General features: G+C 43.7%; 1 protein-coding gene across 1 annotated transcript in view; it reads right to left on the reverse strand.

Moving 5' to 3' along the window:
- AKT1 (AKT serine/threonine kinase 1) overlaps window positions 1-23,601 on the reverse strand; it is a 115,794-nt gene that overhangs the window by 69,977 nt on the left and 22,216 nt on the right. The gene's annotated exons all lie outside the window — the stretch shown is intronic.

Here is a 23,601-nt window from a genome sequence, read left to right on the forward strand (position 1 = left end):
TTATCCACACTTGACATTTCCCAGTGTGGGCTTAAGACATCTTAGGTGCACACCTAAAAGAGAGTGATGTGTAAAGCAGCTCTTAATTAGATTATAAACAGGCTACGCTGGTAAGCTTTCAACCAGCACAAAACTACACAGAGTCGGGAGGTGGGGAGACAGCATTTGAAGAATGGAAGAAAATCTCCCACTGGAAGATTACCACCAGAAACGTGGTAATGCTGGCATAATTTGAATCTCAAAAGGTTCCTTATAACAGGCACAGAACAGGGCAGAATAAATAATTTAAAAAAAGCAGCCAGTTGATATATTAGCAAAGCTGGTGTTTACATCTGAAGGCAGGCAGGCAGGCAGGCCACAGAGCCCATCGGAAACCAGCTAGACACTATTGTCAAGGATTTAGACAGCTTGGCGTCACATAGTTTTGAGAATAAAATTTCATGCAAGGTGAATCATGCCAGTCTACCACTAGGCCATGGATGGGGAAAACTGTGGCCCTCCATATGTTGTTAGACTACAACTCCCATCATCCTTGACCAGTGGTGAGCTGGGAAGGCAACAACTCCAAAGAACGCAGGCTTCCCACCCTGGGACTAAGCTGAGACAAGGGCCACATCTGCACGAAACACTTTAAGCACGCTTGTGCCCAAAGGAACCTCAGAACCGCAGTTTGTTACAGGTGCAGTTGCTAGGAGACCCTTACTTGTCTCACAGAGCTACAACTATCAGAGTGCTTTGTCGACCAATCTCTCCTCCCAGGGAGGCTCTAGCAATTGTAGCTCTGGGATCGTCCACACTTCTGCATGTCCTGTGTTTTCTAAGCACAGATCCGATGAGCTTTCCGTTTGCTTCCTGCCTCCCAAGTGATTTTCCCTTTGGTCCCCCACTTTCCCTCTGAAAATCTACTGCTTACTGCTCAATCGGAGCAGATGTCAACCTGAAGAAAACCGGATTGAAGTTAGTTCCGATTCAGGGGTAAATACCAGATTTCCCAGGGCAAAAGGGAAAAACAAGCAGAAGCAAGCCCTCTGTGAGACCTCCTAAGCAGCGTTCAAAATTTGCAAGGCACCAGGCACACCAGACCCCTGACCATTAGCGGACCAGTCGCAGACGACTCAGGAGTTGCGGCGCTCATCTCACTTTATTGGCCAAGGCGGCGTACAGCTTCCAGGTCATGTGGCCAGCATGACTAAGCTGGCGAACCAAAGCAGCGCACGGAAACGCCGTTTACCTTCCTGCCCGAGTGGTCCCTGTTTATCTACCTGCACTTTGATGTGCTTTTGAACTGCTACGTTGGCAGGAGCAGGGACCGAGCAATGGGAGCTCACCCTGTTGCGGGGATTCGAACCGCGACTTTCTGATCGGCAAGTCCTAGGCTCTGTGGTTTAACCCACAGCACCACCCATGTCCCATTTAAGTGTTATAGTGATGCTTTAAATGCATGGGGCAGACGTGGCCAAGGACCATGAGCAACTGCAGTCGATGGAGGTCACTTTTCTGACCAAATTGGAACCCAAATCACAAAGGAGGATGAGAACGGGACAGCCTTCTGCTTTTTCCTGGCAAATATTACAATATTGGGACAATAAACCTGGGTAAGGAAAAGAGGAAGAGAGGAAGAGAGAGAGAGAAGGTTATGATCCGTTTGAATGAAGGTTTGGCAATAAAAGAACAGCCAAAAAGAGTGTGTGTGTGTGTGTGTGTGTGTGTGTGTGTGTGTGTTGTACTGCGACAAGAGTTTTTTGATGGCTCGTTTAAAAAACAGACAGGAAACACACAAATAAGCAAATAAAAAAACCTAGCAAACAGCCATTGCTCCAATCCCTCCTTCTTCCTTATGGGAAGTTTAATACACATTATCACGGAGCTACCAGTGTTAAGAAAATTGCTGGGTGAACACTTGTGCTAAACCCGGCAGAATGGCTCCGCGCCAACCTTAATGCCAAACTTCCACAGTTGCGAAATGAGCTGTTTTTACACAGCAAAGTAACCACGCAGCAGGCCTGTGGAGTCTGAAGACAGCTGACAGAGATGACTGTGGCTGTCCCCCTGTCGAACAGACATCCATCCAAATATCAACATCTGCTGCACTACAATTTACTTTCTACACAACATTTAGCAAAACAGCGCCTCTCGACTGCAGCGTCGTTAAGAAGGAAGGAACAACAAATAAATCGCTAAGATGCGGGTCCCATCAGACAACCGCAAAATTAAAGAGTAGCTCTTCTTGTGTGAGCTGAGCTTCGGTTCCAGATTTATTTGACTTCTGAAGTCATGAGCAAAGGAATCTATTTTATTATTAAAAAGGGAAGAGACCTGAAGTGTTTGGGGTTTTTTTTGGAGGGGGGGGGGGTTGAGAGAGAGAAAAGCAGGAAGGAGAAACCAAACGCACAAGCCAGATTCGTCTCCACCATGACAAACATAATCCATCATTACAGTGAAAATTACAGTTTGGAAGAGAACAGGGTTGATGCAATAGGCAGCAAAAGCAGATGTCGCCGAGGCACCCCAGCCGGCCCCAGCACCAAAACGATGAAAAAAAGATTACATTATGCCTTGAAGCATTTTTATTTTGGGAGGTGGGGTGGGGAGAGAGAGAGACAATAGCATTTAAATGTCTATCCTTCTTCTAAAGCAATCCAAATGTTTGTGCAGTAAGAAATCAGTATATTAAGGCCAGAGAGAACTCTGAGCTTGTGCACATCCTCCGCACATGCTCCAAGGCATGCGCTCCTGTGTGCATTAGAGTCAGTTGTGTGTATATCCTTAGCATCAATGCCAAGCAGCCGCATTTTACTTTTTGCACGCATGGACTGGCAGAAACGAATCGGGCACCTGAAGAGGAAAATCCAGCAAGGGGGTATGCATGCATGTCCCTTCTTCTCCCCCATCCCCACCAAAAACAGAGATGTGGTGTGGGTCCACAAAAATTGTGGTGCACAGAAATATTGGGGGTTTGAGCATTGCAATTCTAACTTCAGATACACCCAAAACTAAAACCAAACAAGCAGTTCTGTGCAGGCTGATAAATCAACTTGGTCGCCCTGTGATTTTATCAATATGTCATATCACTGGGACAATGAAAATTAAGGGCATTGAAAAGTAAACTGGTTTGGGTGAAGATGGTGTGAGTTTACGTTCAGGCAAGTCCTTCTGTTCCCATCAATTCTCCACAGGCAGCCCTGGAACATGTCGAAGTTGAGGGTGCCTTTGAATATTGTCTTTCCATATCCAGAATCCATTCCTTTGCATTTCTCTAGATTTCTTTATTACTTTTTTTTAATACCCAATATCAGAACTTCCTGGCTTGCAGCAAGTCACATCTAAACTAGGGAACTATTGTTGGCGGGGCAAGCCGAAGTCACAGTCTGTCTGCTGGTTTGGGTGTAGTAGCAAATTACGGTTTGCTGAAAACCAGGAAACAATGGTTCAGCATTCCATGTGAACCCAGCATGTCTCGTACTGTGCCCAAAGAAAAAACTGAACAATATTATTGAGGAAGACTCTAAAGGAGTCAAGAGAGGAAAAAGAAAGGATTTTGATACTCAAACCATCTTGGAAAATTATCTTCAAGTAATTTTTTGGGGGGGGGAATCAGGTTAGAAAACACATACATGATGGGAGCTCGGACGATCATATCTCGGTTTGGTAAGCCAAGATATGAATGAGCATTTGGGGCATATGCTCATCAGGTTTTGCTTTTTCCTTTGCACAAAACAACAAACAACCCAGGAAGCCCTTTATTAGCTAGTTTCCCAGGGAACTATGGTTAACAGTTTCAGAACAAGCAAGAGTATTAACTCCATTTCAAGCCACAACTTCTTAACTTGTTCCGAAGGCGTTAACCAAAGTTTCTTGGTATGAATAAAAACAAGAAAACTGGTTAGTGGAAGACTTCCTGGTTTCCTAGCATGCTTGAGCAAAGGGGTTGCATATACCGTCAAAAGGCGCGCTCATATCTTGATTCAGTAAGACTTGACTCGGGGCTGCTCTCAGCCCCAGAGCCTATTTTCCCATAATATCTTGGGATATTACTACATGCAAGGAAGTTTGTTCTGATTTATCTGCTGATGCAAATGTGATTATGAACTACACATTTCTGGTTTTAATGCATTTTGGTGATTCACCAAGGAAGGAGAGTCCACAACCTCCCCAGGGAGTTGGTTCCACAGTCACAAACCTCTTAAAAATGGGTAAAGGGACCCCTGACCATTAGGTCCAGTCGTGACCGACTCTGGGGTTGTGGTGCTCATCTCGCTTTATTAGCCGAAGAAGCCGGCGTTTGTCCGCAGACAGCTTCCAGGTCATGTGGCCAGCATGACTAAGCCGCTTCTGGCGAACCAGAGCAGCACACGGAAATGCCGTATACCTTCCCGCTAGAGTAGTACCTATTTATCTACTTGCACATGATGTGCTTTCGAACTGCTAGGTTGGCAGGAGAAGGGACCGAACAAAGGGAGCTCACCCCGTCGCGGGGATTCGAACCGCCGACCTTCTGATCGGCAAGTGCTAGGCTCTGTGGTTTAACCCACAGCGCCACCCACAAAGCTCTTAAACTGTCAGAAAGTTCTTCCTGATATTTAATTTCAGGAAACTTGAAGGTCTTTCTACTACAACCACCACACTGCTCTCTCACCCACTCCCAATCCAAATACAACCGTTTGAAATGAAATTGTTCATCCCTGTGACGATGTGCTCAAAAATACTTACAGACTAACAGAGTTGTTCCCAGACTTTTGCTGCTCACCTGTGGGCTGCCTGAATCTCACTGACGGTCATGGTGGACCACTTAATGATTTATTTATTTATTTTGCTTTTTGCACTGCACTGTGGTAGGTGCTGTGTATCTTTTAATTGCATTTTAATTGCTTCTTTTATTTCTCATATATGGTATTTCAACTCTATTTTAATTGCTTTTTTTAGTTATTATATATTGTACAGCTATTCAATTGTATTTGTATATGGAATTCAATTTGTAATACAACTGTCCAACATTCAGCTTACTTATAGATACACATGCATTCCATCACAAGAATAAAAGCACTTTTAAAAAAATAATTTTAAAAAGCTTCTTTCAAGACTGCATCTCATGGCAGGAGGCAGGGATCAGTATCCTGGGAAGAACAACAAACCCCCTCACCTGCCACTGTAAAGACTCCTCTCGCCAGGAGAGTTTGAGCCAGGAGATCAGTAGAAGCTGTGTAGATACGGTCTACTTGGGTCTCCTTCCAATCAGGAGGGGTGAGATCTTCTAGGAAAAGAAGACTCTCAAACCAGTTAAAAGGGGTGTGGTGACCCCCAAGGTCTGTTATACTATTTGGAAATACCTCAGGAGTGGGAATGTTAAGTGGTTGGGTAACTGACAAAAAGTGGCCCTTGCTCATGAACCAAAGCTGTGAAGGAAGCTGTGCTGTGTCGAAAGTATTTTAACTGTGACATCTGTCATTAACTAAGTAAAGGAATTGAGAGCGAAGTGACAGAAACTGAGTTAAGCATTTTGCCACCAATTGTAGAAACCTGAACATCAACTGAAGGGTAACAATCAATTTCCCCTTTCCTGCTGGGTTGCAACCCCTGGAAAGTTGGCCCAGGAGGGAATGAAGACCATGGAACCAAAATCATTGGAGAGCCCTGGTTTAGACAACTGCTGCTTATACTGTGGTACCTCGGGTTACAAACACCTCGGGTTACAAATGCTTCAGATTACAGACTCCACTAACCTGGAAGTAGTACCTCGGGTTAAGTACTTTACCTCAAGATGAGAACAGAAATTGTGTGGCGGCGACGAGAAGCCCCATTAGCTAAAGTGGTACCTCAGGTTAAGAACGGTTGCAGGTTAAGAACGGACCTCCGGAACAAATTAAGTTCGTAACCAGAGGTACCTCTGTACAGTGAATGCATGCAGTAGAGTGCAGGATCAAGGCAGAAAGCACAGTTACGTTGTGCATAGCTTACAAAGGACAGAGCCTTTTTTGAAATGGCTCCCTATCAGTAGGATTCTCTCCCCAGACAGTCATTTAGACACCAGCTGGAAACATTTATTTAGCAAAGCTTTTTGAGTTTTTAAATATAGCGTTGGGGGGGGGGTTGTTGACGATCTCATATAGTTTATTTCTTATTAGCTGTGATGGTGATGGTGATTATTACTATTACTAGTGGTGACAAGAGTGTGATAATACTTGTACTGATTTAAACAAATTGTGGTAAACTGCCTTGAGGACGAACCGGCAGGATTTAAAAGGTGCTAAGATTAAAACAAAACGACAGGCAGGGAAAGAATTACAGTGGTCAAAAGCGACAAGCTGCTCCGCTTCTTGCAGATGTTCAGCACAAAGGCAGCTGCCACCGGTGGAGCAAGATGGAGCAGACTGCCCTTGCCCGTACCCGGAGAAACTACAGAAGAGGGTTTTTTGTTCTTCAGCAAAGCTCCCCACCCAAGTTTCACAGGCCCACGCTTGCTCTGCTCTTCCAGTGACAGCAGCGGCTCGCTTTCTGCAGGAAGTCCAAAGGATTTACCCTGCAGGGCAAAGACCAACAACAGTATGTTTATGTCCAAACTAGCTGCGTCATGTGAATGGCCGGTTTCGTTTTAGACATGAATGTTTGCCTTGTCCGTTGGCTGGGTACTTTTTGTTTTGTTTTTTTAAAAAAAGGAAAAAGGAAAATAAGCTATTCTACTCTCGTGGGCTTTTAATGCTGGAAAAAGTTGTAACAGAGGACGGAACTGTTCCAGAAGCAGGAAAACCTACAAAATTCTTACCATAACTTTGGCACAGCCCACTTTTCTAGTGTCACAAAAGCCGATTATACTGCAGGGTTACTTCATTTCCCTGCTCCCAGTTAAGTTCTGCATTTAATTATTAAGCTAGAATGTGGGGTGGGGGGATAGAGAATGTGGAAGACCCACTTCTCACTGAGCAATAATGCTCAGTGGCAGGCTGCTATCTAAACAACTTTTAAAAAGTGGAACTGAATTATAAGACATTACTAGAAGCAGGATCCTGGTTGAAGTTTATTTGCAGATAAAAGTGTCAACACTTGCTTCATTCCATGAATCTGGAAAATATGAATACAACAGCAATTACAGAGCTAACTCCTAGGCACTGGCAATTCAGCTTAGGAACGTTTTGTAGAATTCAGCTCTAAATCTGTATCGGGCCTGGTTCCTTATTTGATGTTATTGTGTCACTGAACAGCCTCTTGACCTAGTGCAAGGGGATCCCCCGGTAAAGTCCCCAAATCTCCTTTGAAGGGAAACCCAGAACAGATTTAGGGATCTATGGAAGGAGGAGATGGTTTCATCATGCAAGAAAAAAATAATTGCACCAACAGATCCAATGTTTAGCCTTAGCACGACCAATGTTTTAGATCACTGGTTGTGCTCCATCCAATTAAAAAAATATCTACATTTACTTTAGTTCATATTTAGATATTTTTTCATAAAAGCTTTTTATCTTGGGGTGGGCTTAAGAGGGTCTGCAGCTGAGCCAAAGAGATAGAGTGGGGATACCCCTGGTCTACTGACCACGCTTATTGCCCAGCATGGCCCACTCTCAAGAGAGCAATGGAACCTGACATGTTCCTGAATGCTCAGGGGGAATTTTCTAGTTACATAGTTCTCCTCATTTTGCCCTCACAACAACCCTGTGAGGTAGGTTAGGTTGATAGGCCGCGAGATTATGCGGAACTGGATAAATTGACTGGGAAAATAAGATACGCTCGAAACCAAAAGTTCATCGAAGATTGGGGAAAATTTGTAGATTATCTGAAAAATTTATGTGATGTACAAACAACGCTGGTGGGGTTTCAAGAAGCACTGTAAAAGCTTAAGTGTCAAAAGAAATATAAAAGGGAGGGAAGATAAATGGCAATGCAATTAAAGGAATGTGTATTGAAGAGTAATTACGGGTGATTACCAGAGAAGCTGAAGGAAGTCTAAAAAGAGTAATTTGTTAAAATCTGTTAAGATTTGGAAAATAATTGTATGATTGGAAAATTAATAAAAATTTATTATAAAAAAAAAAGGTTGACAGGTCGCGAATGGCCCAAGTTCACCCAGTGAGCTTCATCGCCAAGTGGGGATTTTCAAACAAGATGAAAACACGCCTGTTGTTTAAAACATGGAAATCTGGCCAGCAAGAATGTTCAGTATTTTTGTTTTCCAATGCATTTCTCATCAATTAAAAAATACACATTGTGGTGTTTTAGCTTGGTCTTCTGGACCAGTGTGAACGAAACCAAACTTTAGATAAGATTATATCGTATTTTGTTAAGAAGTGCTGGCTAAGGTTAGTAGGAAACCCTCAAAGCTGATACAACACCAGAAAACCAAGCGCAGTGAACCCAAAACAAAACCAACTAAGTTTTCCCAGCAGACATGACCTAATGAATAGCAGCAAGCGATCGCTTGTGAAAATGGCTCCAATAAATTTTGCAGTACTAAAAGGATATTTGGAGGTAGCTCTACCTACAGGAAAGGGACGCGGGTGGCGCTATGGGTTAAACCACGACTTGCCGATCAGAAGATTGGTGGTTCGAATCCCCACGCCGGGGTGAGCTCCTGTTGCTCAGTCCCTGCTCCTGCCAACCTAGCAGTTCAAAAGCATGTCAAAGTACAAGTAGATAAATAGGTACCACTCCGGCGGGAAGGTAAACGGCGTTTCCGTGCGCTGCTCTGGTTCGCCAGAAGCGGCTTAGTCATGCTGGCCACATGACCCGGAAGCTGTATGCCGGCTCCCTCAGCCAGTAAAGCGAGATGAGCACCGCAACCCCAGAGTCGTCTGCGACTGGACCTAATGGTCAGGGGACCCTTTACCCTTTACCTTTTACTACTTACAGGAAGAGTGAAGAAGCCACACACTACAGACAAAGAGCTTATTTTGCCATCTGCTGCAGACACTGTTGAAAACAAGTGAGAATCCTGCACTGCAGGGAATTGGACAAAATGACCCTTGGGATCCCTTCCAACTGCACAATTCTATGATTCTAAGTCTTAGGAGAGCACATGGTGAGCAAGATGCATGTCATTCCTCTTTCGAATAATGCCAGCAGTCATCGAATTTCTGCAATGCTAGATACAGTTATACCTCAGGTTACAGATGCTTCAGGTTGTGTTTTTTCGGGCTGCTGAAATCTGCAAGTACCGGAAAGGGTTACTTCCGGGTTTCGGCAATAGCTCATGCGCAGAAGTGCTAAATCGTGCTTTGCGCATGCGCAGAAGCACCGAATCACAACCCACGCATGCGCAGATGTGAGTTGTGAACACTGCGAGTTGCAAACATGCATTCCGCACGGATCACGTTCGCAACCCGAGCATCCACTGTACTGGGAATGAACAGTTAATCGATATATGTTGAAAACTACTTTGCAATACAGTTGAGATGACTCAGCTGATGTTGCAAATTGCTCAACACTTATGATTTAGGTACGCTTTGTTAATCCTGTCAAGGCGGTTATTGAGGAAGCAAGTTTCAGAGATGCCAACACAAACCACGGAAGAAAAATTCTCAATTGTTAAGAGACGTTTGCAACTGAAAGTGGTTTGGACTAGTTTAAGTGTGTTGGTGCCACCACAGATGGAGTGGCAGCAAAGGCAAGTCAACATTTAGGGTTAGTACGGCGAGTTATAAATGTAGATCCCAATGCTGTATCTTATCACTGCTTCATAAATTGCGAAGCATCGGCAGCCAAAGAGCTAAATGCAGTACTTCATGCAGGACATAAAAAGGCGTTGGCAAGCATAAACTTTATCAAAGCCAGTTCGTTTCAATGCACTTTTATGTGACATCTTACTTTCACACAGAGGTTTTCTGGCTGTCAGAGGGGTCAGAGACTCGTTCCAAGTCATTTGGTCAACACCAGGATACCTTGCCAACACGTTTGGTTAAGCTGGATCAGTTGACGAGGCAAGGACGGAAACCTCTTTACTCGCGTAGCAGAAGTTGGGAGTTTTCATGATTAAAATGGAGCTCTGGGCAGTTTGGGTTTGAAAGGGAACAAGAGATAACTTTCCCATGCGTGACAGAACTTCATGTTTCACGGGAAGATAAACCGTATGAGATTAAAAGCTAGCATTAAGCAAACAAGCATTAAGCAAACAACCATCAGCCACTTGGGATTTACTACATGGGAAATTTGCCTACTGGTTTCTGAGTGAGTGCAAGCAAAACCCAATTGCAACTGATGTCATGAATTTGTCTTTGTCTGCAAAAAAAGAAGGAACTCATTGAATTGTCGTGCACCTACAAAGATAAATTTTTGGAAATGCGGTTACCAAATTTTAGGTGCTACCACGGAGTACCAGGAGCTTGCTGATGGAGCAGTATCTGTGCTGCTGACGTTTGATAGTACTGTACATAATTTTACAAAACAGGTTTTCCAGCATTGACTGCTACAAAGACAAAATACAGCAGCAGCAGCAGCAGCAGCAGCAGCAGCAAGAAGAAGAAGAAGAAGAAGAAGAAGAAGAAGAAGAAGAAGAAGAAGAAGAACAACAACAACAACAACAACAACAACAACGAGTACATCTGACAGCAATCTGCACTAAGGTATTTGTTGGCAAAATACTATCTCAGCCATTCAGCTGACACTTGCCAAAATAGACTTTATCAATAATAAAGATGTTTAAAATGTCAACAGCTCATTATATTTAACACTGCGTAACTGCATGTTTTTAGAATAAACCTGTAACTTATTTATTTATTGCATTTATATCAAACCTTTTCCTCCAAGGAGCTCAAGGTTGTATACATGCCTCTCCCCCTCCTCATTTAATCTCCACAACAACACAATTTATGAAGGAACATCCTGCATTCAGGTGGTTGCTGTTCTCACACTTTGAGAAATGGAACGGTGAATAATTCTGTAAGCGCATATTAACAGGGGCGCTAAGAAAGTTTTTGCTTTGAAGGCTCAAGTAACGGTTATAAAATAGGGCCAACTAGAAGTGAAAATGCACCAAACACAGCTGCTGAAGACCTGAGGTCCACAATTCACATGGCAATAATCTGGTGAGTCATCATAACAAGCAAATTTGGATTTGTAGGTTGCCAGACCAAATAGGTTGAGAATGAGCACTTGCCTAGAGCAGCCTTCACTAACCTGGTGCCCTCTGGATGTTTTGAACTACAACTCCCATCATCCCCAGTTCGAAACATCTGGAGAGCACCAGGTTGACAAAGGCTACTCTGGAGTTTCTTCCAGAACTAATCTATAATCCTGTCTTAAAGGAAGAGGTAAGACTACATAGAATCACATACAGTGGTACCTTGGGTTAAGTACTTAATTCGCTCCGGAGGTCCGTTCTTAACCTGAAATTGTTCTTAACCTGAAGCACCACTTTAGCTAATGGGGCCTCCCGCTGCGCCGCTAGAGCATGATTTCTGTTCTCATCCTGAAGCAAAGTTCTTAACCCGAGGTACTATTTCTGGGTTAGCGGAGTCTGTAACCTGAAGCCTATGTAACCTGAAGCCTATGTAACCTGAGGTACCACTGTAGTTGGAAGGGACCATGAGGATAATCTATTATAGCCAAACCCGCTGCAATGAAGGAATCTTTCGCCCAAGGTGGAGCTTTAACTCACGACCCTGAGATTAAGAGTCTCATGCTCTTCTGACTGAGCTATCCTCTCCTTGGCAAGGCACATTCCAATTCTGCACACCAAAAGGAGAAATTGTCAAAAGCTGGAAAGTGAGGTTGGAATTCAACGTCACACAAATGCTTTGCCTTTGCAAGCTTATCAGCTTGCCAGACAGAACAATCTCCCCCCCCCCCTTCCTGTGCACTGTCCTGGGGGTTTTATTGACTCCTAAGAGCCATATTCGGACCCCCATATTTATTGAGCCCCAAGAAGCAATTCTGTAGGGGAGTTGCATGAAGGGAGGGAAATGGGGGGGGCCAGTTGCGCAAGCAGAAGCCCTTGCGTAGAGCTTCCACTGACAGAATTAGTTAGCTGAATCCCTCCTCAAGTATGTTTTCCCTATTAAATCTGCATTTCACTAGCTTAGCTCCCCATTACCTACCTGCCTACCTAGTGATGTATGGAAGTGAGAGCTGGACCATAAAGAAGGCTGATCACTGAAGAATTGATGCTTTTGAATTATGGTGCTGGAGGAGACTCTTTAGAGTCCCATGGACTGCAAGAAGATCAAACCTATCCATTCTTAAGGAAATCAGCCCTGACTGCTCACTGGAAGGACAGATCCTGAAGCTGAGGCTCCAGTATTTTGGCCACCTCATGAGAAGAGAAGACTCCCTGGAAAAGACCCTGATGTTGGGAAAGATGGAGGGCACAAGGAGAAGGGGCCGACAGAGGATGAGATGGTTGGATAGTGTTCTTGAAGCTACCAGCATGAGTTTGACCAAACTGCGGGAGGCAGTGGAAGACAGGAGTGCCTGGCGTGCTCTGGTCCATGGGCTCACAAAGAGTCGGACACGACTAAACGACTAAACAACAACAACCTGCCTTCCACTTTCTGACAGGGACTGTATCCTTTAACTTAAAAAGAAAAGCCACAACAGTTTCACAGCATTTATATTCTGCCCATCCACAATGGAGTGTAGAGTTGAGTCCCAGTTGATCTGCCACCCAGATGCTAACATGACCCTTAGTTTCAGTAGGGCAGCTGCACTGTGTATCTTCAGAACATATTCTAGGGCCTTTTGACCACTCCTTCGCTCTCAAGCACTGGAAATGTTGTTGTTGTTGTTGTTGTTGTTGTTGTTGTTGTTGTTGTTAGCAACAAAATGTATACAGCTAAACTCATCCTTCGGTTTCCAAAACATGCTGGCCGCTCTTCATTTTCCTCCTGCAGTGATGGCCAAACTTGGCCCTCCAGCTGCTTTGGGACTACAGTTCCCATCATCCCTGACCACTGGTCCTGTTAGCTAGGGATGATGGGAGTTGTAGTCCCAAAACAACTGGAGGGCCAAGTCTGGCCATCACTGCTCTAGTGACTGCCACTACCCAAACATTTACCATTAAATACATTCTGCAAAAAACAAAACCCATTAGCATGTTAAAAAACAACAAATAGGTAGCGCAACTACTACCATACTTGTAGTATAGTTGTATAATAATCCTGTTTTCAGATTATACAATGCATAGATGCAAAGGAGTCCTATCACACGTGAGGTAGAAAGTTTACCACCAACTGCGAATAAAATATTAGGCAATATTGGCAGTTTCAAAGTTGTACTTAATGTTTCTCAGGTAATCACCCCTAGCATTGTCTTTAAATGTTCACAAGCATTCTAATAAAATTGTCTACGAAATTTAACATTTAAACCTTATTAAGCGTGCCTTCATTCCCCTGCCCCCCCCCCAAAAAAATTCATATGCTTTGTGCCATATTGGTGCAAATAAAAGCAAATATAAATTAAGATGGTGTGCTTTATTTTTAGCTTTGTTTACCAAATAAAAGTAAACCAACATGCTAAATAGTTCACTCTCTAAGGCAGCAGAAAATTTTCCAATGCAAACAGAAAACCTTCCAATGCAAATTAGCCTAATTTGCACAAGAATATATTCCAATCCCATTTTGTTTGTTTGTTTGTTTTAAAAAAACAAACCTCACATGACTACACAGGCAAACAGAACTAGGCAATTTATTCCTTCTCTTCACCACCCATGCCCCTTCCAGTTAAGGGCACGTGAGCAGGAAAGGGCTACCGTGGTCATGTCTTGTCTGCAAGCTTTCTGTAAGTATCTGCTTGGCCACTAGAAACAGGATGCAGGGCTAGAAAGGCCTTGTGGTCCAGTCTTGCCATCAAGAGGTTTCACCTTGCATTCAACCAAGATCTACCCCTCCTGCAGCTTAAGCCCATCAGATGTAGCCCTGCCCTCTGGAACAGCAAAGAAGACATCTTTATCCTCTTCTATGTGAAAGTTCACTAGGTTGTCTCTGTGTTGCCAAGCCCAACATGTCTAGATCCTTAGGAAGCTGTCAGACCGTTGAACAATCTAGTTCAGTTTTGTCTACACTGATTGGCCAGTGGGTCTCCAGGACTTCAGACAGAGGTCGCTCCCAGCCCACTGAGCTACAGCTCTTCCAGACTGTTAACTATTCACACAAAGCTCTTGACATTTGCTGCATTAAGTGAAGTGCAATGTGCTAAGAGGAAGGCACGCTTGGCAAATCCACACCGTGATCAACTCCTGCCCGGCAGCCAATGTCCCCACTGTGGAAGGATGTGTGAATCCAGAATTGGCCTCCAGAGTCACTTACGGACTCATTGTTAAAACCGTGTTTATGGAAGACAATCTTACTCAGCTACGGAGGATCGCCAAAGAAGATTACCTCAGTGCATAACCCTACCAATCAGCAAAGGTTTGATCAGTGTTGGAAACTCAGATATTATATAAGCTGGGCGCAAAATGGCTCCTTAAACTAAGGTTACAGTCGCCAAAACAGAACGTCTAGTTGTCATTTTGGGACAGGACAACTCTGAAGTCCTATTTTAAGACTGAGTGTGATTGATTCTCAGTTAACCATCTGGCTAGTTCAGATGCCAACCTTAAGCTAGGTTAAGAGCTTTGAGAACTTAAAGAAGAAAAGTCACTTGATTCAGGGACAGTCCACATACTTATTGCCCAATTCTGACCTCTTTTTTCTTAATGGTGACACAAGACCGTTCATAACGTTAAGAATATTCTTCACAACTGTGAGCAAGGCAGTGGAGTGAAGACAAGCGACAACTATAACGTTGCTCACCGCTCTTGTTCCAGCTGCACAGGAAAAGCATTTTGGTACCTGAAATTCATTCCGATTGTGCAGATAAAATATAACTGATAGAAATCTACAGGATGTGGTATTTGTGTGTGAAAACAGTCCTGGTCCAATGATCCCCAGACATGCACCTCCAGATGGTGGAGATGTCCCAGCACCCAGGAATCTTCACTTGGTCGCAAGTGGTCGATAAGCAGGTGCAAAATGCGCCTGGCTAATTTCGAACACTGAGTGAAGTGTAGTGCCTTATGTTAGTGCATAACCCTACCGGTCAGCAAAGGTTAGGATAGGATGAGCTGGTAGATCTCTGGGTGGCTTGCATTCGATCAGCAAGGGTTTCTGACTCCAAAGCAAAATAACTCACCCCTCAGAAAATTTGTTTATTACAATCACTCATCTACTGCCAGTCACGCAAGTGTCCCCAGATGGTGTACAATAACAAGATACACCAAATAAAAAATACAGGACGATTAAAATCAGAGGACATCCAGCAGTCATAAGGACAAAGGAACATAGGAAGAGCCCTGCTGGATCAGACCAAAGACCCACCTCTTCCAGCATCCTGTTCTCACGGGGCCCATCAGATGCCAATGGGTAGTCTGCAAGGAAGGAGACTTGAAACCATAAACCGTTCTTAAAGACAAAAGCTAAGCTGGAACAGGCTTCTGTGAGAAAGGACAGCGAGCTGAATTCTCTTCTGACACTGAAAACAAAACCCTAGGATCAGAATGCATTTGAAGGCAACCTGTTCTTTAATTCTAACTCTCCAGCTTTTGCACCTGGGGTTGGTAAATCTTGGGGTTCTAGAAAAAGGCAGAGAAAATCCAACATGTCTGAAGTGTACCCATCCCTGCCCTTAGTGCCTCAACACTGACTCCAAAACCTTTTGTCTCAGAATTGAGGAAGACAGTGTCTATTGATGGCTGTCCTTCATCTCCCTCTGCGTCCAGTATTAAATGTTACCCTCAGCATCAGTTATTTTGTGACTTAACTTGCTCATTTAAGCCTTAACCTATCCTATCTGACTGTCTTCTTCTTCTTCTTCTTCTTCTTCTTCTTCTTCTTCTTCTTCTTCTTCAAAACTATTACTTAAATGCAGTTGCAAAACACAAATGTTTATGTGGTGTGTGTTTTTACATATGCTCTATTCACATGACTGTTTAGGAATAGTATTGTGCCTTTAAATGGTGGTCTTCATGATGTAGAGCCAGCTGTTTTTCAACTACAATTCCCATCATCCCCAGCCAACGGTCCTGCTAGCTAGGAATGATGGGAGTTGTAGTCCAAAAAACAGCAGGAAACCCAAGTTTGGGAAACCCTGATGTACAGGGTGTATACTTTCTTTGGCCCATGACATAGTACCAGCCAACTGGGGAAAGAAGGAATTACGGCAAAACAGATAAAAGAGAAAGATCCATTGGCTCAGGTCATAAGACAGGGATAGGGAACCAGATGTTGTTGGGAACCTAACTCCCTACATGCCTCAGCCAGCATGGCCAACAGTCAAGAGATTATGGGATTTGTAGTTCAACAACATCTTGAGGGCAAGAGGTTCTCCATCCCTGGTGCAGATATTACTGGCACCATATGCTACTGTGGTCCTCCAGATGTTGGACAACTCTCACCACCCTGATCACTAAGGGCCAATGGTTACCCACCCCTTCCATTAGGGGTATTCATAAAGACAGGAGTCAAGGTGTGTCCTTGCCAACATCGACTACCTCCAATGGTTAAGCATAAGTTTTTGACAAGAGTTACCCTTCAGCACAAAACCTGATGCATCAAGCCAAGCCATGACCAGAGCATTCTGTGATCTGGCCCTCAGTTGATATCTCCCAGCATCTTGCCTACCACCAAAAGGTCGATTTGACGGTTGAAACAGAAGAGCAACAAAGCCACAAGATCAAACTATTCTACTGCATTCAGCGCAACTCTTCTTCCACCCACACTGACAGGTTCTCTGCCCCACATACTGACTGAAGAATGACCTCCCCACCACCCCAAGGGTCCCACCCACCCGTGAGAGTCAGTGTTGCTACAAGGAGATCTTGGGGTGATGAAATCAGCTTATCATGGTTCCCTTGCATTTGCCACAACCCTAACTGTTGCATTTCATTATATTATTCCCTACGCGAGCTGTTAATTCCAGGTCTTTGCTTTGTTAAAAGATGGCATGGGCATTTTCACTTAAACTCAACTTTGATGTCTCAGTGCCAGACTAGCACATGGTCGCCAACCTTTCTGGACCAATGGGCACGTTTTGAATTTTGAGAGTGTTCTGGAAGTGCCAATCATAAAATAGCTGCTATGCAGCTGGGAGGGCGGGGGCAATAACACAAAATGACTGCTATAGGAAGTGTGTCATAACACAACATGAGACACACATCCACCCCTATCAACCTTATGCTTACCATGGTAAGTCAACTATGTCCTGCTGGTTCTGATTGTGGAGATCACACAATATTGATTTTGCACACTCTCACAAACACATGGAGAGATGCTGTTGCTAATAGCAACAAGGAGAATTCTTCAGCATCAGGATTAGACCCAGATTCTAACCACCACTCACTCTAATGAAGGCCCAGCCACTATCACTCAGTCTTGCCTAGCCTACCTTGCAGGGGTGTTGTCAGAACAAAAATGGCCAGAGGGACCATGTTTACCAGCTTGAGCTCCTTGGAGTAAAGGTGGGATATAATCTAATGAATGCTGCTTTTGTTTTTGTTTTGTTTTGTCTTCTTACTATCACACAGTATAAAAACCTTATGAAATAAATAATGCATTCAGCCTCCCATTACCACCTTTAAACTTGTCCTCAAAACATTCTGCACCTACCATTCTCCACCACCATCAAGCATTTGCCTAATTTTTTTACTGAACTATGTTTTTGATTTGCAGAGAGTTTACATTCGAAGAGTGTGTCTTGCTGGTTAATTAAATTGTAGCCCACCTTACGAAAAATGCTTCCAATGCACTTTTTAAAATGCTTAAAACAAAAACCCAACACTAATATGGAGTGAAGACTGTTGGTTGATCTAGTTCTGTACTGTTTACACTGACTGCGTTCAGCTCTCCAGAATTTTCACCCCTACTTGGCAATGCTAGAGATTGAACCAGCAGCTTCTGCCCACATAACACCAGGGGCAGCAGGAAAAGGAAGCCGAGAACTTATCCAGGGAAAACGTTCCAACATTTTGGTGCCATCTCAAAATATGACATTGGGATACATAGGACTGTAAAATCAAACGCAGCACCTCCAACCATCACCACACCTCCCTCTTACCGCGGGCATTATTTTAGGTAATATGCACATAGTGACACAGAGAACTGTTTTCCCCGCAACTTGTGGTCATGACAAGGAAGAGCTATTGCCCAGTTGCAGAGCAGGCCCTTTGCACACAGAGGCTCACAGGTTTAATCCCTGGAGAGCGTCTGCCAGTCAGTGTAGGTAAATACTGAGCTAAATGGCCCTGCACAAGACAACATCCTATGCTCCTGGCAATGCTGACCCTCCCTTCCCCTTGTCACAGCTTCTGCTATGCGCTTTTCTTGCGCTCCGCATTCCCCAAGAGAAACAGAGGAAGTTATTGGTAATAGCTGCTGCCGTATTTGCAGATGACTAAACCCCGGGCTATTGCAATTAGGGTCACAGGGCTACTCAACACCCATTGAAAGCTGAAGAGTTCATTCATGAGATCTGCAAGCTTCTGGCTTGAGGTCAGGGAGATGACTGGTCTTTCCACAAACGAAACATCTGCTGTCCTGGAAGTAGCACTTCCTTTAAGTGACTGACTCATGCCTCTGCCAGGAACTACCAAGACAGACATAGAGGAAGGAGTCTCATTTCATTTCTCCATTTAGTGCAGGGGGAAAGCACATGGGAGGCCGCAGTGGAAACCTCTTAATACGGCTATGCTCCGAAATATAATTCTGCAATGTGCTTAGAGGTACACAGCCACTGCATTCCTGAACTCAGATATGAAATTCACATGGCTGATCAATCTTCTGGCAGATGGGGGCAAGTCAAGTTGTCCAATGAGTTTTCAACATACTAACTTGAATAGATGGACCAATGGGTATGAGTAGCCCACTCTCACGAAAGCTTAGAAAATAAAAAAGTTAGATTTTACAACACAAACAAACATCCTTCCAGTGTACTATCCTAGATTTTTGAAGTACAGTGGTACCTCAGATTAAGTACTTAAATCGTTCCGGAGGTCCGTACTTAACCTGAAACTGTTCTTAACCTGAAGCACCACTTTAGCTAATGTGGTCTCCTGCTGCCGCCGCACCGCCGGAGCACGATTTCTGTTCTCATCCTGAAGCAAAGTTCTTAACCTGAAGCATTATTTCTGGGTTAGTGGAGTCTGTAACCTGAAGCGTATGTAACCTGAAGCGTATGTAACCTGAGGTACCACTGTAACTTGCACAACAATGAGAACTAGAAACTTGATGAGGCTCCAGAGAGGAGCTTGGGAAACATAGTTTGGTCCTGAAGCTTGTATGTCTTTGAGCCACATACTAAAAAGTAATTTTTTTAAAAAAGTGAGTTCCGCATGCTAGTCCATTAAGTACCAAAACTCATGTGGAGAACATTTCGCCCTCCAAATGTTGCTGAACCAGAACACAGGTTGTACAATGACAATAAAGATATTACTATTAACTGCCATCAACCCATGCTGGCAAAGCCAATGGCCAGGGATGATGGGAATTGTAGTTCGGCAACATCTGGAGGCCTCAAGGATCCCCACATCTGCCCTATATACAAAAAGCTTAAGTGCCTCCCATTCACAAGAGTTCCAAAGCATTTTGCAACCCAAATTGTAAACCGTAACAGCTCTCTAAATATAGCTGTGACTGGATGAAGAACTCAATTAAAACAGCAAATACGCTGTACTGTTCAGATGAGGGCATCTTAAAAAAATGAAACACAAGTGGCTCAGTTCACTGGTTTGTTTTCCTTTCAAAGGGAAATAATTTTAACAAACATACAAGAGTTGCAGCCAAGTAAGTTCTACCCATTAATTCTAATGGAACCGAGTTAGCCTTGTCCATTCATTTCAAGTGGTCTACTCTAAGCATGACTAACACTGAATACAACCCACAGTTCATAATCTGTATTTTCTTTCTGTAAGCTTTCCTTGTTGTAATTATAGCCTGAACATGTTTCACAAGCTCAAAATATCAGACACTGGTTTTGGAAACATCCTGTGGTCGGTGCACTTGAAAACCTTGATGCTCTTTTCAAAAGCCAGCCAGGTTCTTGTTTTTGTTTTTTTTGCACTCCAAGTATATTTTTACACAGCCATTGTTGTGAACGGAAAGCCGCTATTAAAAAGGCACACTCAGAAAAGCAGCCGAAAAAACAAAACAAAAGGTAAACGCAGGCCACAATTCCTTACGGTGTTAGCACAAAATTTAGAAATCGTATTGCAAGACAAGTTGTTGCTGAAACCAGGAACAAGAGTTAAGCGAGCATCATGTGCCGTCTCTAAGGCAAAGTTTGGGGAAAAGCAGAAGAGCATAATACAGTAGAGAGTGCGCTAGATCAGGACTTGGAAAAACTGGGTTCAAATCCCACCCTAAAGTTCATTAACTCTCAGAATAACAGCTCACCATGGGTGTTGATAGCCACCTATGACTTAATGCTGGGTTTTCCATAAACATGCGGTGTTAGAAACTCAGATATATAAGCTAGGTGCCAAACAGCACCTTAAACGTGGGTTACGGTGAACACAACGGAATGCCTATTCGCCAGAGGGTTAGACTAGATGACCGCTGGGGTCCTTTTTTCAACGCTACGATTCCATGATCTCAACTACATTGCTTGACTGTAGCTTGCTCCTGCAACAATTCAGTATGCAAGGAGAAACACAGTGGAAATGGAAATGGTATTAACAACGACTAAGGCAGAGATTTTTAAACTGTGGCCAACAACCTGGCGCCCAGAAATCTCCACGTAGCCACAGGTGGACCTCTGCCAGTAGCAAAACGGGCCTGGGGAATTTTGAACACTGGGTGTTCTGTGGGCAAGAGGTGGGCCCCTTTCCGAGACAGACGACGCTCCATAGAGATAGTCAACCCAGCTATCTGAGGCCAACCAAGGCTCCTTGACACCCAAAACCAGAGTAAAGCACACGTCCACATTCTACATATCAAGCAGTTGGTCTCTTACCTTTCTCGCCCTGATCTCGCCACAGTGATACATGTGACGGTCACGGCTTGATTACTGTAACTCGCTCTGCGCGGGGCTGCCCTTGAAGCTGACCCAGAAACTCCAGCGGGTCAGAATGCTGCAGCAAGGCTTCTTACAGGGTCCTTGCCGCGGGGTCACATTCATCCAGTGCTTTCCCAGCTGCACTGGCTCCCGGTGGAGTACAGGGTTAGGTTTAAGGTGCTGGTTTTGACCTTTAAAGCCCTATGCGGCCTTGGACCCTCGTACCTACAGGACCACCTCTCCTGGTATGCCCCGCAGAGGACCTTAAGGTCCACAAATAACAACACTTTGGAGGTTCCAAGCCGCAAGGTTGTTAGATTGGTCTCAACTCGGGCCAGGGACTTTTCAGTACTGGCTCCGACTTGGTGGAATGCTCTGTCACAAGAGACTAGGGCCCTGCAGGACTTGACATCTTTCCGCATGGCCTGCAAGACAGAGCTGTTCCGCCTGGCCTTTGGTTTGGTCTCAGTCTGACCCTTATGTTTCTCTCCCTTTATGGTTTTGATTTATGGACAACTATTAAAATGAGGCTGCATTTTAAATTGTATTTTAACTTGTATTTTAATAAATTAGTTCCCCCCCCATTATGTTTCATTGTAATTTTATTGGTTGGGGTATTATTATTATTATTATTATTATTATTATTATTAATAATAATAATAATTAGGCATCTGTTTACAGTGCCGGTTCTGCAGATGAAAGTGGTCACTCTTCCCCATGCTACTCATTTCTAAGTCCCTGACTACTGCTTGCTCTAAGTCTCGGGGCCATCCAAAGTGTTCCCCTTCTGAACTTTCTTGTTCACCAATGGTTTCACACTAGACAACGGACAGGGAGCTAGTGGATTCTGATGGGACTACAATTCCCATCTTCTGTGACCATTGGCAATGCTGGCTGCGACAGATGGGATTTGTAGTCTAGCAACATATGGAGGGCCTCATGTTCTCCACTCCTACTCTAGGTAAAATTACAATTAACACCCCTAGCGTTTGTTCTCCCGGATCAAAAAGGCCAGGCTGAGACTTTAAAAAAATAAAAACAGCAGTAAGAGAGAAATATAGACACGAGGCACAAACCTCCTGTTATTCATCTGCGGTTGCCAGTACTTATAAATGTGCCTGATTTACTGAAGGAAAAGTAATAGAGCTTCTCCAACATGTAAGAGGAAACTTTCCCTTTCCTTTCGTTCCAGCTGCTTTTAGCTACCTGAAGGTGTCATTCGTATGAACGACTTCAGCAATAAACTATTCAGGCTAGTAAAGACTGACTTTTTGCTGGGTTTACTGGGTTAGTAGAATGTAGTTTGGCAATTTGATTTAATAGATTTTAGATAAAAACTTAAAATATTTCACTTGTTTACTGATTCAAGACCCTATACATTCTGTAAAGTGCCTTGGGTATCATGTGATGGGAGACGCAGGTTAAGAATTAACATTTTCATAAGAGATAAAATCGCTCACTTCCCTTAATCATCAGCACAAATTGCATCAGGAGTCAACCAATCGACAAAACTCATTTACAAACCTGAATTTTTAAAGCATTTTCTCCTGTTAGAACATTCCTCATCAACTCAACAAAACTGTCTATTTTTCTTTCATCATCACAGGTATTATTTTGTACAAAAACCTACTAATCTGGGTTTTGAAGTGACCAAGACCCCCCAACTGCACCTGCAAATGTTTGCAAACATCCTGTGTCTTTCCGATCGCTTGTGGTCATTCTTAATCAAGGACATTTACATGACTGCTTATTCTCCCAGGAAGAACTTTGCAAAATGCACTGCTGAAATATGCCCTCAGCACTAGTTATGGGTCTCCTTCAAAAGAGTCAACGAAGTCCTCATATTGGATTATCGGCTGCAGCATGGAACTATGTATGTAAGAGAGAAAAGTATCTTTCCCAGTGCACAGTCTGTCAGATATGCTTACCAATGTTCCCCCACAATGCTTTGCGCCAAAGGAGACATGTTACAACGCATGAACAATTAGAGCCGTTCAAAGGAAGATGCTATTCAAACTCACAAATGTACAGCCAAAAATTCTGGACATTGTGCATTTTGCGTATGTCAGTTTTCTAAAAAGCAACAACCCAAAACCTGTAACCATTACATACAGAACCAGAAACATCCATCTTTTGGTGAGCTCCCTTCACATAAACATTTGGAAGCCTCAAAGGTAGGGCTGCCATATGTTCCAATTCCCCAGACATATCCAGAATACTGCCGTCGCAAGCAGAGTCCGGGCAGAAATCGCCAAATTGTCTGGTAAAATACGGATGCACGACAACCCATGTCAGAAGTCTAGAGCTTGACAAATGTTTAAAAAAATAGCTCAAAAAGCTGCATTATTTTTTGTGCTTTTGCAGAAAAAGCCCAACAACTTTGTCCCCCCAAAAAGCTGCTAAATAACTTTTGTTGTCTGTTCCCCTTTTCTACTGTCTATTTCAGATTTTAACTTTTTGAAATATGGCAACCCTACTCAAAGGCCCCATCCACATTGTACATTTAAAGCAATATCATACCCCTTTAAACAGACCCAAAGGAGCTTGGGAACCGCAGTTGGTTAAGGGAGTTACTAGAGGAGTGCTCACACAGCTACAATTCTCAGAGTGGTTTAACAATCAATCCTTCTTCCCAGGGAATTCTGGGAAATGGGTTCC

This window comes from Podarcis gaigeae (genome assembly GCF_964106915.1).
Source record: "Podarcis gaigeae genome assembly, chromosome: 1".
Taxonomy (NCBI): domain Eukaryota; kingdom Metazoa; phylum Chordata; class Lepidosauria; order Squamata; family Lacertidae; genus Podarcis; species Podarcis gaigeae.